General features: G+C 31.5%; 1 pseudogene; it reads right to left on the bottom strand.

The window, feature by feature from the left end:
- Positions 1-1,393: 1,393 nt before the first annotated feature.
- On the bottom strand, positions 1,394-2,304 carry LOC149253706 (benzyl alcohol O-benzoyltransferase pseudogene; annotated as a pseudogene).
- Positions 2,305-16,891: the final 14,587 nt, after the last annotated feature.

Genomic DNA, 16,891 nt, shown 5'->3' with positions numbered 1-16,891 from the left:
AGTCAAGGCTTTAATCATTAGGTCCGAATCATTAGATATTCTCCTTGATTTTTTGCAACTCTTGCATCATCTAAGAATCCCTTAAAATTAAAAAACACCCCAATAATTCTAAAAAGAAAGATGGTTATAAATTCAACTAGTCCTAAAAGCCCCTTATTCAATGACTAAAACATTAGTTTTGAATCATTAGGTCTCTTCCTTAATTTCTTTTCAACTATGTTACCATCCTCTATTCATTTTGGCTTTAATATATTTTCCTATTCCTCTTACCCTATATTTATAACTCTCTTGCAAATTCATAATTTTTCTTTTTCTCTTTCCTCACATGAGCCTCCGTACCCAATATTTTACTTTTTTACAGTCTTTCATTAATTAATAATAAATATTTCATATTCTTTTTTATGGTTTTCCATTAATTAATAAATAAAAATTTCATAATTTTTTTTCATTCCTCTCTTAGCATTAATTAATAATAACTAATATTTTTTATATTTTCTTGGTTTTCTTTCCCTTCCATTTAGGAAAAATACTCTAAAAAGTAATCCTCTCACTTACCTATATTTTCACTTTACACACTTTTCAAACATTAACTCTTTTCAAACATTATATTTTTAAACATTATTAACATTAATTAATAATAATTAATATTTTCTATATTTCCTTATTTTCTTTCCCCTCCATGTCAGAAACAATACTCTAAAAAGTAATCCTCACTTATCTATGTTTTCACTTTACACACTTTTCACATATTAAGTATTTTCAACTTTATGCTTCAATAGTGTATGATAATGATTAGAATATCAACATAAATATTTTTATTAAAATAAAAGAATCCATAAATTATAGATGTATTATTTAAATATTTTTTTTTTTTAAATAAACACCAATTACTAAAGTAGGAATATGCCACTTCATTAGCCCAAGGCAATATGAACAGTACTCAATCTAATAAATTTATACAAACCTAACATGACCGAACTTATAACAATTTGGCGTCTAACCATTCAAACGACACAAGCTTATAACAATTTGGCATCTAACCATTCAAACGACACTTAACATGAGAAAACCTAGAACAGCTCAAACCTTACACGGACAGAAAAACGTAAGCCAACAGCTAGAACATTACCCAAGCTATCCAACCCAACTTGATACTGGAAATATTGAACTGCGACACAACCGACCTAGAAAGCTTATTTGCAGAACACATATTTTGGCGCGACAAAGTTTTAGAGATGGGAACGTGGAAAAGGGTGAGTGTGCTCCATCGGCGCATCACCGATTCCTGCTTCAAATCGTCTCATGGCAGCAGAGGTCAAGCAAATGGGAAACACTATTCGCTCCACGCCGCTTGTATTACGAGCAGCGATGAAGAAGTTGATGATGCCCGGCACTACACCCACTCCACATTTTGCAGGTGTCCGAAGAAGAATGAATTGTGGATCAGCTCGTTAGCTGTCACCGTCTGCCCATATTTGTCTTCTATTTGATCGTATGCGTAGAGCGGAAACTTTACAGTGGCATAAGTCCGCGGACGGAGGCTTTCTTTTTCTCAGACCGGAAGAACAGAAGGACTTGTCGCTCCCTTCGCCATTTCGGCAAGAGCGTTCATGAACTGAAGGAGGCCAAATGCGTCACTAAGGGTATGATTCAAAGCTATGGCGAGTATGAACCCTCCGCATCTCAATCGCGTTACCTGAAACATTATGATTAGCTGTACGGTCAGAAAACACATTTTCTGCTGCTGCAAGAAATAGAAATACGGTCAATGCCACCGTGCAAGATAACAAATGCAGGCTAATACGATCTGAATTCATCAAAGAAAATCGAATGAAAGCATGAATGAATTAACCTGAATGATAAGGATAGGAGAATTGGTAATAGTCTCTGGGCCGGGCACATCATGCAGCAGATCTTGCCAGCAGGGAAAGGACGGTAGGGGGTCTCCTAATTCCTCCAGAGCAACGTCCGCAGCGGCTTCCACAAACAGCACACCTTCTCCCGTGCACTCGACCAGGAGCTTACCCGTGGGCGCGTCTCTGACTCTTCCGGCCAAAGGGTAGTAGAATACCAAAACCTTGGCCAGCCCTTCTCTGATAACCCTGGCGGGATCCTCGCCCTTCATCGATGGGTTGAACCGATAGAACTAAAAGACGGGGATATGAAATCTCAGAGTTCCCTGATCATCGATATTGGAAAGGTATAGAAACTCTTTCGGAGTAGGCGCCAATGGCGGAACGAGGACAGCCCCCTTTCTGGTGACCTTGAATTGCAGAGATGCCATTAAATAAAAGTTAACCCGAAAGAAATAGTTGAGCGGCGTTAGAGACCTTTGGCGCTGATACTGCGTGAGTCGATATGCTTTATAATTATATAAATGCTTCCGGATTTTTGCAGATTTGTTGCTTAGTTCTACTTCATTATTTATACGTCTATTTAAAATTCACCAGTTGTGACGAATGACTCCCTTTAAAAATTTACAAGTTTTGACGAATGGCTCTGATCCGTTGAACGAGATATCTCATAGTGCCACTTAACATTATTTTGTCGATCGATACTCATATTTTGGAAATGTGGAATGATTGGAAATTCAATAATTTGTTATTTAATTATTATAAAATTTATTTGATTTAAATTTATAAATATTTATATATAATAAGGTAAAAAATTATTTAAAATAAAAATAAAAATAATAATTATTATTAATAGAATAGTTTAGCAAATAATTTATTTCTCATGTAAGTTTAAATAAATATGTTATAACTTTTATAGATATGATAGAGTTATATTTAATAGAATATAATGGAAATCTATGTTTTAAAGCAATTATTTGTTTTTATTTTTTTATTTTTTAAAGATTTTTTTATAGAAAATAATTTTATTATATTCATCTACCACTAGTTTACTCATAAACATGTTTAAACTGTTTTAGGGGAAAATATGTTAAGCCAGAAGATTTCAAAGGATGCCAATACTTATTAGAATTTGAAAATAAGTGTAATTTGTTAATTTATGATTTGAAGGTTATTGTTTTTTTGTTTTTTTCATCAATTTTTTTAAAATTATATGAATTTAAATTATTTATATAAGTTTTGTGTGCAACTCAATTGTCAATATTCAAGTTTGAAATTTCTCCAAGTGAAGTCCATTAACAAAAGTATTATTTATATAAAATAACATTTTTTAAAATTTTAATTTAATTAACAATAATGCAGTTCAACTTATTATTTATATAAAATAACATTTTTTAAAATTTTAATTTAATTAACAATAATGCAGTTAAAAGTTGAAGATTGAAATTTATCTCAATAATAATGACATTATTTATATTTTTTAATTAAATTGATTAATTGAAATTTTAATTAAATTGATTAATTAAAAACAATACTATATAAAATGAGTTATGAATTTTTGTATATATGTTATTTATATGTCATACTAATGTAAGAAAGCATATTTACATATTAATAATCTCCATAGTAAAATAGAAGTTTCGATTTTGTTATATATATATATGTTTAATTTATATATTATTTTTTAATTAATAATAGTATATACAAATAAATTAAAGTTTTCAATTTAGGCTTCTATGATCTATATCAATTTTTATTGAAAAGGTTTTAGGCGATAACCATATCAAAATTTATTGGTGGACCCCCCTCGAACCAACATTGTGGTTCATCGTAGAACAGATGAAGAACCAGGACATCACAACAAGTTAAATAGACAGATCTATTGTGGTTCATCGTAGAACAGATGAAGAACTAGGACATCACAACAAGTTAAATAGAGAGATCTATCATTCAACGGCTAGAAAGGAACGACTACATTTGACCAAAGAAATGACTCCGCAACGACTACATTTGACTGGACCAAGAGATAGGAATAATATCAATTAGTTAATTAATAAATAATTAATAGTTTGTTAAAATTATTTTTTATTATTTTTATTTGTAACTAAATAATTCTTATCTTTAACTAATTTTTATGATTTTTTATTTTATTTTTACTATCGTCTTTATTATTAATATTAATAAGATAATTAATTACTAACTAGTTAATTAGTTAATGTATTTATTTATTTACTTTTATTTTTAAGATATATGAAACTAAATTTGAAACATGTTCTTCTAACATATAAATTTGTTTATAATTAATTAGTTATTTTGATTATTAGAAATATTTATTACCATTAACTAAAGGAACCAGCGAATAATTGGGAATTAAACCTAAGGGTTTATCAATTAATCTACTAATTAGTTAATCTATATGAATATGTTCTATATAAAATTATTTTTTTATTTCAAACAAAAATTAGGTTAAACGAAATTTTTTAGAATTTAAACTAAAAATTATCTTAATTAAAAAAAATATTAATAAAAACATTAGCAAAGGGAATAAGGGGAAACAAAAAATCAGAAGAAAAGGGAGTAAAAATCAAAACAAAGAGCAGAAACAGGGGGCGGGGGAAAGAGGCAAAGGGGTTAGGAGGAAAGTGCAGGGAGGGAAAGAGGGGTAGGAATTAGGAGGAAAGGGCAGAGATCCAACAACTGCTAATCTTACAGCCGTCATCCTATTGAGAGTCCCACCCGCCGTCATCCTATTGAGATTCCTAACAACTGTTGATCTTCCAGCCGTCATCCCTATTGAGATTCCCAACAATTGCTAATCTTCCCGCCGTCATCCTATTGAGATTCCTAACAACTGTTGATCTTCCAGCCGTCATCCCTATTGAGATTCCTCTGCCTTCTTTCCATTTGAATAACTTGCCTAAACTTCTGGTAATGTGATTATCGCCAAAAACCTTCTAAATAAATTAAAGTTATAAGTTAATTAATTTTTGAAATTTTTAAATTATTAATAATATAAAATATGTTATGAAATAAAATTAATAGATTTTTTTTACTATCTTTTTTATTATTTTAAAACTAAAAAAATTATATAAAGACTTGTATTATCATAGGAAAGAATAAATAATTAGTTAGTTAATTAGCTAATGCATTTATTTATTTATTTTTATTTTAAAGCTATATGAAACTAAATTTTAACCTATTGGGAATTAAACGTAAGGGTTTATCAATTAATCTATTAATTGGTTAATCTATATGAATATGTTCTATATAAAATTATTTGTTTATTTAAAAAAAAAAACTAGGTCAAGCGAAATTTTTAGAATTTAAATTAAAATTAATCTTAATGAAAAAAAATTAATAATAACATTAGCAAAGGGAATAAAGGGGAAACAAACAATCAGAAGACAAGTGAGTAAAAATCAAAACAAAGAGTTGAAATAGGGGGCCGGCGAAAGAGGGGGAGGGGTTAGGAGGAAAGGGCATGGAGGGAAAGAGGGGTAGGGGTTAGGAGGAAAACCCTATTGAGATTCCCAACAACTACTAATCTTCGAGCCATCATCCCTATTGAGATTCTCAACAACTCCTAATCTTCTAGCCGTCATCTCTATTGAGATTCCTCTGCCTTCTTTCAATTTGAATAACCTCCCTAAACTTCTAGTAATGTGATTATAGCCAAAAACTTTCTACATAAATTAAAGTTATAACTTAATTGATTTTTGAAATTTTAATAATATAAAATATATTATGAAATAAAATTAAATTTTTTTTTTTAAAACTAACTCATTTTATATTTCATAAAAAAACAAACATATCCAAATTCCATTGATATCCTTTAAATTTTCATGGGCCAGAAAAAACTTGGCTTCAATATCGTATCTTATGAATTAAGTAAATTAATGTGTATGAATTCTTATTATTCATTTAGTTTATATAATAGCATTAAATAATTAAAAATTCCGTCGTAAAAAAATGATAAAAACCCCATTAAATACGTCAGAGAGAAAAAAAAATAAACACTAAGCACCACAAAACCAAAATCAAAACCTTTTAGTTTCACAACGTTAACAGTCACGAATACTGTGAATAATTCGAACTCATATACCGAATTGAGGGTTTCTTTTCCAACGTCGGCACGTGACCGATTTGAGGGTTTCTTTTCCAGCGTTGGCAGGTGATCATACTCCGCGTCAGCGTGAAGATATGTGGTTGCAAATATTTCGGGCTCATGACGACTCCTCAAAAGATTTGTGGTGTGCGAATTTTTCGGGCTTAGGATAAGTACTTAGATTCGAATGTAGAAGTGTCATTTGCCTATTTGACATATGAAGAGTTATTAAGTCGCAGTTGGAAGGGTAGCAGATTTTGACATATCAACAGTTATTTTCAGGCTAAAAGATCTTGACAATTTGACACATTTACTTACATTTACTTTCTAGACATGGATGGATAATGACACTTTGTTTAAATATATATTAAAAATATAGATTCATTATGCTAAGGAAAAAAATCCATACAATTTTTTTAAATATACATTTTTTAAAAGTGAAGTTTTAACATAGAACAAAATAGACTTAAGTTTTAAGATTTCTAGATACTTGGTAAGAGTTTGTAACATTCTTTTTAATTTCGTGGAAAAATATATAGGATTAGAAAATTATTACCGAGTAATATTTTTAGTGATTTATTTTATATTTTTTTACTGTTTATGGGACAAAACCATTATCATGACATAAAGTAACTTTAAAATTGGAATATCAATTCAAATAAAGTAACAATCATTGTTAGGACATGTTGTATAAAGCTTTTTATTGTAGCTTTGCCTAATTATTATTGTTTATTTAATTAGGCTAGTTAATCATATATTTTATTATGTAAGCGTTAATGTCATACAAGGTAGTAATATTATCAAAATGACAAAACAAGCAGACACATAAATAGACACTGATATACCTTGAAAACTTTGAAGGGGAAATGCCAGCAAATGTTTATTTTATTAAACATTTCGTGAGGGTGTTCACCCCACTCAATGGTTGCAAGAGAGTCCATGTCTTGCCCATTGTTAAAATTTTTATGAAGAAATATCATATTTAATTTAGCATAACTAGCTAGAAGCCATTACATTAATCATGTTATCAAAACACTTTGCCCCACAATTCCTCGAGCATTGTGTTTGTGCCCTGGTTGTGTCTAGCAATGGAATATCTTGGATTTGGTGAGCCTTCACTTTGCATGGACCATTAGTCAAGCATAATGATTTTTATTGTCTGTCATAGTGTTAACTATAATCCATTTTCGGTTATTGTATAAGGGATGGGTTAAACACTATTAATCCATCCTTTGGATAAGACACATTTCCTCCTTTCAATTACTATTCTCAACAACTCTAACATCATGAGTTTATAAGTTTTTTAATCAAACCCAAATAATAAGTTTGTACTAGTTACGCTTTAAACATTTTCTCATATCCACTTTCTTACACATGCACTAATTAAAAGTATAAAATTTCACAAGCATGCTTATTTATCCATGCATGTGTATGGCTATGACACATGTCTATCCACCCAAACCTCACATGCATAAATATTTCCAAGGCATGCTCATCTATCTACACTTCACATGAATTTTAAGAAAGGGAATAGCTTCATTTTACCACTATAGACAAGAACACAGCAATATTGAAAAGAATAACCATGGTATTCACTATCACTTCACACGAGAACAAATATTTTTTTCCAAAAGATAAACACCAAAGCTATTATTATTTCTTTGCACAAGAATAAATTATTTTCCAAAAGGAAAACCATCGCAATATCCCATATTTTGTTTATGGAAAACTAGCACATTAGCTATTATCTTTGTGTATGAAAAAACATATTATTTTTCTAAAAGGAAATAACCCAACAAATATTAACTTTGTGCACATAAACACATATTGTCTTTCAAGAAATTTCACATAATAGTTATTATTTTTGTGCATGCAAATACATATTTCTTTTTCAAGAAAACTAGCATAGATTATTATCTTTGTGTGCCCAACATTCATATGTAACCCTTGAAGAAAATAATTGTTTGATTCTTATCATTTCATGCATGAGAATTCATATGAAATCTTTGAAGAAAATAACTTTGATTTTTATCATTTCATAAACAATATTTTTATACAACCTTTCAACAAGGTAAACTTAGTTTGTCTATTTTTCTACACAATACTTCATAAAAAAAAAATCCATAAACATTATTGTAACACTCTACCCCACATTTACCCACTTTTACAATCTCTCTAGGGTAAACATGAGCTGAGAGTTAGTATGACATGACCCAACATCCAGGTTCCTGTTATGGAAGTGGAGTATAATAGCCAAAAGCTTTTTGAATTCTCTCAAAGACACCAAACCACCCAGGTGTTAGCAACACCCACTCATAGTTTTACCCTGACCTGCAACTATCTTTTTCTTTGATCTCACAGCCTAGTCACACACATGCCAAGCCTTCCATGTGGCTAGAAGGTCTCAGCAGCATGCACATTCCTTCCTTCATGTAGCTACAACTGATATTGCTAGTTAAGAGATAGCTGATGTGAAATCAATGCCACATTTTTAGGGTTAGCCTATACACCATTGCCTAAAACATTCTAGAAACAAGTATAAGACAAACATAAGAATGCATAACCTATACTTAGGCTCAAATCTTGCCCAAACATTTCAAACTCCTAATAAACATATAGACAAACATATGGTAAACATAGTAGCTACAAGTCATGAATGCATATTTGATCATTGTCTCATTCATTTCACCATAGAATCATCAACAAGACTCAATTCCCTCTCAAGCTAGCTGCAACAACACTTCTTATCTCATACATTCAAGTAACCACTCAATGACTTATCGAAACATGAAAAATATCCATAACAAGAGCACATCATTTAACCATGCCTATCACCAACATTTTACCATAATAAATCCATGAAAAAACAATTTTAAAATCAACACAATAACCAATATATGCGCTTATTGATCTCAATAAGAAATAACACTTCATAACATATACATAAGTCAACCAAATTAGTGGCTTCCACGTAACACCCAACGACAGATTGCGCTAAACCAAATCTCTCTTTTAGTCAATCACCCTTGTTCCATATTATAAGCATGAATGTGAAATATCATGGGATAAACCAAAACAAAACCAATTGGAACATCCAAAGGCTAAACCACTTCAAAGCTTAACCACACTAATTTCACCTAAATTGGTCTAGAATTCACTAAACCAACATAATATTGGATGTCTTAGAATTTCTTCACCATACCCATAGGAATTTTCTGCTCTCCACCCACCTGTTAAGGGCTTCCCAAATAAAACCATCTCCACCCTCAAACCTTGGGATTTTCCTAAGACCACCTCACGTAGATCTAAAATCATATGATAATGCAAAGCTCAATAAAACACGAATCCCATCACACCATGGTTATCTAGGAAATGGAAAGGCAAGGATGAAGTCATTATCAATGAAGGAAAAACCCATGCCAATGAAAGAAAATAAATCATGTAACCCAAATGCATGCGCCATGCTTTCAAATCCCACAAGGAAATCACACATGCAACCTATTACCTATAAAATATTCCTATTGTAGCTGCTCTTCGAATATTCTCCTTACACTCCTTTACTTTCCATTGTTTGTCCCTTGCTCGCTTGCTTTCTTTCTTGTGTCCAAGTGCTCTCTCTCTCCTCTTCGAGCTCAATTACTAAAACTAATCAAAAGCTCATCCAAAAACTGTCAAAACTTGTCAGTTGTTTCTTGGGTGCTTTTTTATCATTGATGTCTGATGTCTGTTCTTAACATTTTCCTTTTCCTTTATTTTCTCTCTAATTTCCTTAGCACGGATATTCATGTCCCTTCATCTTCCTTTTCTCTTTTTTTCCTTTATTCATTAATTAATTTCCGTTTATTTCATTTTCGTTTGCCAATGCTAATGCCAATTTCCATAGCCATTTATAGACCACAAGTGATACCCAGTTTAATGATATTCCCTCCATTGAGATTGGAGTACATGTCCCATGATCTTGGCCTTCTTTTTGCCTTTATAATGTCCTTCCTATTACATGGAAAATCAACCCGAGGTTGTTATAAACCCCTCCCCCCTTGGGGGAACTCTGTCCTCAGTGTTCTATGACATTTATGACCACAAAACTACTGAAAAAAAAAAAACATACTTCTTATTAGATCTTTATAACACAACTCGTTGCAATATTTACAATCACAAACTGTATAAAGCATGACAAACATATTTCTTATTGGAGCTTTATAACGCAACTCGATGCAGTATTTACAATGACTATACACACACACACACACACACACACACACACACACACACACAAACACACACACACACATATATATATATATCAAAAACTCATTTGCTTGAACCAATAAATAAAGAAGGATATAATTTATGCATTTGATAATCCATCTCCCATGTAGTTTTATCAGGCCCAAAGAGCTTCTAATGCAGTTTAACTTGCCCTATTACTCAGTGCTAGAGCATGACCTGTTAACAACGTAAAATTTGAAATGGGAGCTAATACAATTACCTGTTTTTTTGAGGTAGTAAAAAAATCAATGGATTTTGAAAAGTGTTGATTATATATATATATATATATATATATATATATATATATATATATTTAGCATAATTTTTGACACTTTAAATTTTTTATGTACATTATTTTTCAGAATGTTAGTGATTGCAGGCTGATTTTAAAAAGTGTTGATTCTGCATCACCAGGCCATTTTTAGAAGGCTTATTTTTTGACTTTAAATTTTCTAAGTTATTAAATGTGAATAATTATTTTCTAAATTTAACAATTTTTGTAGTCTTCTTCTTCATATTTTTTGATTTTCTTTTCTTTTTTAATTTTTTTTTTGTAGTGAGTTGTTTATTTTTTTCATAGTCAAAGAAAAAGGTCGATATTATAAATTTTTGATATTATACATATTTATATATAGTTAATTAATTTTTCAATGCACATCAAATAACTGTCCCTAAAAAACAATAATTTTTAACAATTGACATACAAATAAACATTTTGAACATAAATATAACAAAAAAATTACACATTTTGATAATTTTTTGCTAGAAATGACATGTCATTGAAATCATAATTTTTATAGGAAAAAATTAACAGAAAATGATTAAATAGTAATCTTTTTATGAATTTCATGTAAAAAAAAATAATAATCACAGATTTTTTCAAAAAATAATGATTCACATAAAATAATAATAATAATAATAAATAAATAAAAATCACATAATACAAATATTGAACATATAACAACATTACATATAAGGTAAAAACATTACAAGTATAACTAATTAATAGTTACAAAATATGAGCTTTATTTCCAAGAATAACTTCAATTTAATCAATAATATCACATAATCCAAACTCTTTATCTTCTAGTGTTTCATCATTGTTTTCTTCCACAATATTTTCTGCTTCATTTTGCTCATTTTCCTCTTTTGATGGGTCTTTGATGTATGTGAATCTCCCAATGTATGTCTTTCGAATCATTCCATCTAATCATGGTTGAGGTTCCTTTTCCTTTTTTGCCACTCGTGATTCATTAAAAACCCCTTTTCTCAACCTAATTTTTTGCATTCCATCTAGAAGAAATTGAAGAGCATTAATTCTTTCTTGAATAAATTCGCATTGTACTGGGTCTTTTTCAATGACAATGTAATTTTCTCCTTTTTTTAGGGAACATGCTAGTGCTGTACTAAATTATCAATCACAAAAGAAATAATGAAGTAAATTAGTATAATCACATATAAATTAAGAAATAAGATATTGAAATTCAATTTTATATAATAAAACATATATGAGCCTGAGAATAAATCCATAATCCAATCTCCTTCATTTGAACATAAGTCTATAAGATAGTTAAACAATGACTGTGGTTTTTTATAAATGTTAACTATCTCTCATTTTTCTTCTTTATCTTCATATGTTAGTTTTTTTTCCAACAACATCATAAACCAATAATTTACTATGACTCTTTCCATCTACTCGATTAAGAAGCATAGACTTATAGCTATGATATTTTGTCCAACTTTCAACATGGCTAAACTCATAATCACTTATAATTTGTTTATCTTCACAGTTAATAAGATTTGACCTTTTCCTGTAACATGATTTAGTAAAAGTTCAATTAACTTGTACATAAATGAATTTTTAACATTAATCAAGCATACAATGTCAATGTCTTACCGTGTAAGCTGCATCCTTGAGTTTGCTTTCCCCTTGAAGCTTGTGAATAAGATGTCCAATTGTGTGTCTGAATGAAATGTCACAAATATCCATAATGGTGATGATGTGACTTCTACAAATCTTACAACCACTTTACTAACAACTTGAAAAGTATAAGGGTCACTATCATAATCAATGTTTAGGATATTGAAATCATGGGGAATATATGCAATAACTAGGGAATAATCCCTTTTAGGTATGAGTTTAGCAATGTCGTCACAATCACCTTGTATTATTTGATATTGAATAGTATCAAGCCCATTCAAAATGAAATGAGTAAGTGTTGGATCAAGTTTAACATGACTACGATGCTACTTTCTCAGTCATTTGATCTTTATTTTCCAATAAAGATTCTGAAACTATCTCATGCTCCATTTGCATCCTTTTTCATCTTTAATAAAATAAACAAATATATGTATAAGTTATAAAATAAAAATAATATACAGATGAATAAAAATGAATGCATAAATCAAAATACTTTTTTAAATGCAAGATAAAAATCTTTTAGTGTTGATGTAGAACTTGAATCTGGGTAGTTGCATACAACATCATCCAAACTATCTTCATTCAAAAATTTAACCATTTGTTCTTGTATTTTCATGTAAACTTTATGACTGAATAGATAAAGTAAAAAAATTAATATAATGATATGTATAGAAAATACTACCAACAACAATATGCTATATTTAAAAGAAAATTATAATTTAGAAATAATTAAAAATAATTCAACAAACTTACTTTTGAAATTCCTCAAACATTTCATCCAATGATCATTCCCTTGACTTCACACGAGATAATATTGTTTTTTCAATTCTTTCGTCCTTCACTCCTTGTAATGCTCTCCAATATTTGATAGTCATATCTTTTGGAAGTTGCTTCATTTCATGATCTGATTTATTGCTACTACATATCAATGGTTTAGACGTTTTGAGCTTCTGGTTTTTTATGCCAATGTTCTCCCACATGCTAAAAATTTCATTAATCAATTCCCATATCTCTCCAGTTCTAAATACTAATTGGAAAATCTTATCAATACCTCTGAATATATCAGAATGTACATTTCCGACTTCTAAATTGATTCTTTCCACAATTTGATAGCCTATTTCCATGCATCATTCCTTCCAAATTTCTAGACTAACCTTTGTCTTACCGTCACCGCATATTGCTTCAAATTCATTATGAATAAATCTAACCCTTTGGATGAAATTCATAGACATCATATACTCATTATCTGTATTATGATCCCATGGCAATAACTTTTCTTTTGTATCTGATAAACAAACATAAATGATACATTTCATTGTTTCAAAATGTGGGTTATTGGTATACTCCTCCATCAATTTCCTTTGAGTTTCTATAGAATGGTCCCCCCCAAGCACATAATAATTGTATTCAAAACATATTGACTTACCAAATGCTTCTTTGTTGGGAACTTGTATTAGATCGACAAGAAGCACATAATCAACCACATGAGCATATGGATTGTACCTCATCAATGTCTTGAAGTTGTGAACATGTAGGTGGTCTAGATTTCTAATTTGATATTCAAAATTTCCTTCACTTAACTTATTGATTTTCTTTGACATTAAGTTGAAATGTACAACTACCCTCAATTAAATTTGTCTTTCTCAAGTGATATCGAATGGATTTTTGTTTTATTTTAATAATGCCATCCTCTAAATCAGCTTTTCGTGTAATGATTTCCCTACGTTCTTTTGAATTTTCACTAGGATATTCACTATTGGCCTTGACTTTTTGAGAATGAGAAACTTTTATTTTCTTCCTCATGTTTTCTTCTCGATAAGTAACATCCTCATCATCAACTAGAACAAAGACCATCTTGGGCATTTTTACCTTTGGTATTTTATGGATCTTCTCCTTTCTAACATTAGTTCTAATCTCATCCTCAATAATGAAAACATATTCTTCAACTTCAGTTTCAACTTTCCCTCTTCAAAACTAACATGTCTAGATTTTTTAGATTGATGCACTATAGGCATTCTTTGTTGATCCATTGGATGTAGTTTTGTAGCATCACAAATTACTCTTTTTTTCTTGTTTTCCATATCTTATTCTGACCATGAGTAGAAACTACAGAAAACATTCATAATATCTTGCTCTATAAAATAAATGCCTCCCAACATAATTGAAATATTTTCAATAAAATTATGTCAAACAAAATATCGTATGTCAATAAAAACTAAGTGATAAAAATATATAATCATATAGTTACAATAACGGGAAAAACTTAAATATAAATAAAAATACTTACGACATCTTGTGCAATCTCATTTATGATTTATTGACACATATTTGTAGATTTGTATTTCATATCATACATTCACAATGCACATTGATATCTAATCTTGTCATGTGACTTGGGAGGTTTTGTAAGCACATAAACAATTTTGGTATCCGGTATCAAACACAAGTCTAGTACTTTTCCCAGCACCTCATAACTTCCACTATTGTTTGGGATATCAACATATAGATATATTTACAAATGTTGTTTTCCTTATCTATCTTTCACAAACCATATATGTTATGTATGCTTCACTTCTTGTGATTTCTTCCAGCAAGAAAAAAACTTCTTATCCTTTGAGGCACTTGATAGATTTGTAGTTATTAGTTTATGTTTGGTTCATTCAGTTCTATTTTTTGATGATCCACCTCTAGTTTTAATATTCTTTGGTCCATAAAGATTCACATAAATATTCCTTGATGCCATTTTCCTGCAAAAAAATATGCACATATATATAAATTAGTAAATTACAAAAAAACCAATAGCTTAATTAAACAAACAAAACGAAACAAAATCTAAAAATGAAGAAAGACTACAAACATGCACATCGACCCCCATGACAATTTGGATGTTAGGTTCATACAGAGAAACAAAAAAATAATGCATTCCTTAGAAAAAAATTATTTACTTTTTCATTTGTTCTTGGTCCCTTAGCAGGCCCCCCACTAGGGGTCCACTTTGTCTTAGTGTAGTGTCGTGCCTGTGCCAGTGGGCATGCGCAACCGACTATGAGAGTGCCCGCCCAGGGTAAAAGGGCCCTCTGGCCTTCAAGGGGGCTGATTCCCATAATCACCCCATGGCCTTCAGAGGACCAATTCTGGGAATCGCTCCCCTGGGTCTATCGGGGCATTATTTTGTAAAATGGCCCTCGGTAAGCTAGGGGATTGATTGCCAAAATAGGTCCCCAGCCCCAACAGGCCAAGGGGGTGATTTTAGGAATCAATTCCTTGGCAGAACAGGGCTAGGTGGTTGATTCCCAGAATCGCCCCCTAGATTGCTGGGGAAAAATATAGGAATCGACCCCTTGGCAGGCAACGGGGAGGTTCTGTGTTTTTCCTAGGGTGGTCAGGCACACGACTGACCACACCCACCCACAGGAAGCACCCGGGGGCGGGAAAGCCCATCCACAGGCCTGAACACCTACGGAACAACGAAGTGTTGCATAATGTTGTGTTGCGGGTGAGCACGCCCACAGCCGAGTGCACCCACCCAAAGGACTTCCCTATGGGCAGGTGTGCCCAGTCATGGGCATATCCCCTCGTGGTACGATGACATTGTGCAACCCCCCGCCACCCCTACCTCCCCGACCTAGCCTTCCCAATGGTGAGGGTTGGTTCATAGAATCAGTCCTCACCCCTGGGCGGGTTGGTTCATAGAATCAATCCTCACCCCTGGGCGGGCTAGTCTGCAAGGGTGGGTGCCCCAAGAGGGTGCTCCATGCCATGGGTATGCCCACCCATAAGCACTACTTATGGGCGGGCATGCGCGAATGGGGAAGAGCAACCCCCTAGTAGGCGAGGGGGCCGATTCCAAGAATGAGCCCCGTAACCTACCAGGGGGCTGCTCTGCCTCGGGCAAGCATGGCCACAACTGGTCCCACCACACCCATTACCGATATAGTGGCCTCTTACCGGCCAAGGGGTTTCCAGGTAAGCCTCGCTCATTTCAATTTTTAATTTGTAAAAGGAATCTAAATTTCGTTAATAAAAAGTTAATTTCTTTTTACTCGAGTGGGTTTTTTGTCTGGTATTTTACAGGAATAGAACAACCCAACTGACACATAATTATTAGTAAACCTATGGGAGTTTAAGACCTGCACTCAGAAAAATGGAAACTAACATTTCAAATGCAATAATATCTCGTTGAATGTGTTGTCGATAACAATGTAGTGGCTCCACAAAATTTCTCCAAGTCTTTTAACAAAACCTCAAAAAGTCTTGATGTGATGTGAGGAATAGTGATAATGAAATTTATGATATAGTGGAAATTATAGAATTTTTTTACTGCATGGTGAATGTGGTATTAATTTTCTTTTATAAAACTTAACATATAAATTGTTTTATGTTGATAGAGTAATTTATTTTAAATGTGTGATAGAGTATATAATAATAAAAAAAAAAAATCAATTGTCTAGTAAATGCTATAGAGTTTACGTAAAAGATTAATTTAGGTAGAATATTTAGTTTAAAATTTTAGTTTAAAAGATTAATTTCATGAGAAAAATTTAGTTAAAATTTTTCAATCAATTGTAGAAGAAAATTTTCTAGGGAAATACATGAAACGAATTTTTTGGAGCAAAAAATTTCGGCGAAATATTTTGGAGGGAAACTTTGGAGGAAAATTTTCATTCTTTAAGCTATATATTATCATTAGGAGAGAGTGCATTTGTATCATTCAACCTCTTCTGTTTGAAAGCCATGGATTCT

The sequence above is a fragment of the Pinus tabuliformis genome, chromosome 7 (assembly GCF_031772625.1).
Source record: "Pinus tabuliformis cultivar Carrire ecotype Pingquan chromosome 7, CPIR1, whole genome shotgun sequence".
In the NCBI taxonomy this organism is placed as follows: domain Eukaryota; kingdom Viridiplantae; phylum Streptophyta; class Pinopsida; order Pinales; family Pinaceae; genus Pinus; species Pinus tabuliformis.
This window is presented reverse-complemented; position numbering and strand designations above follow the sequence as displayed.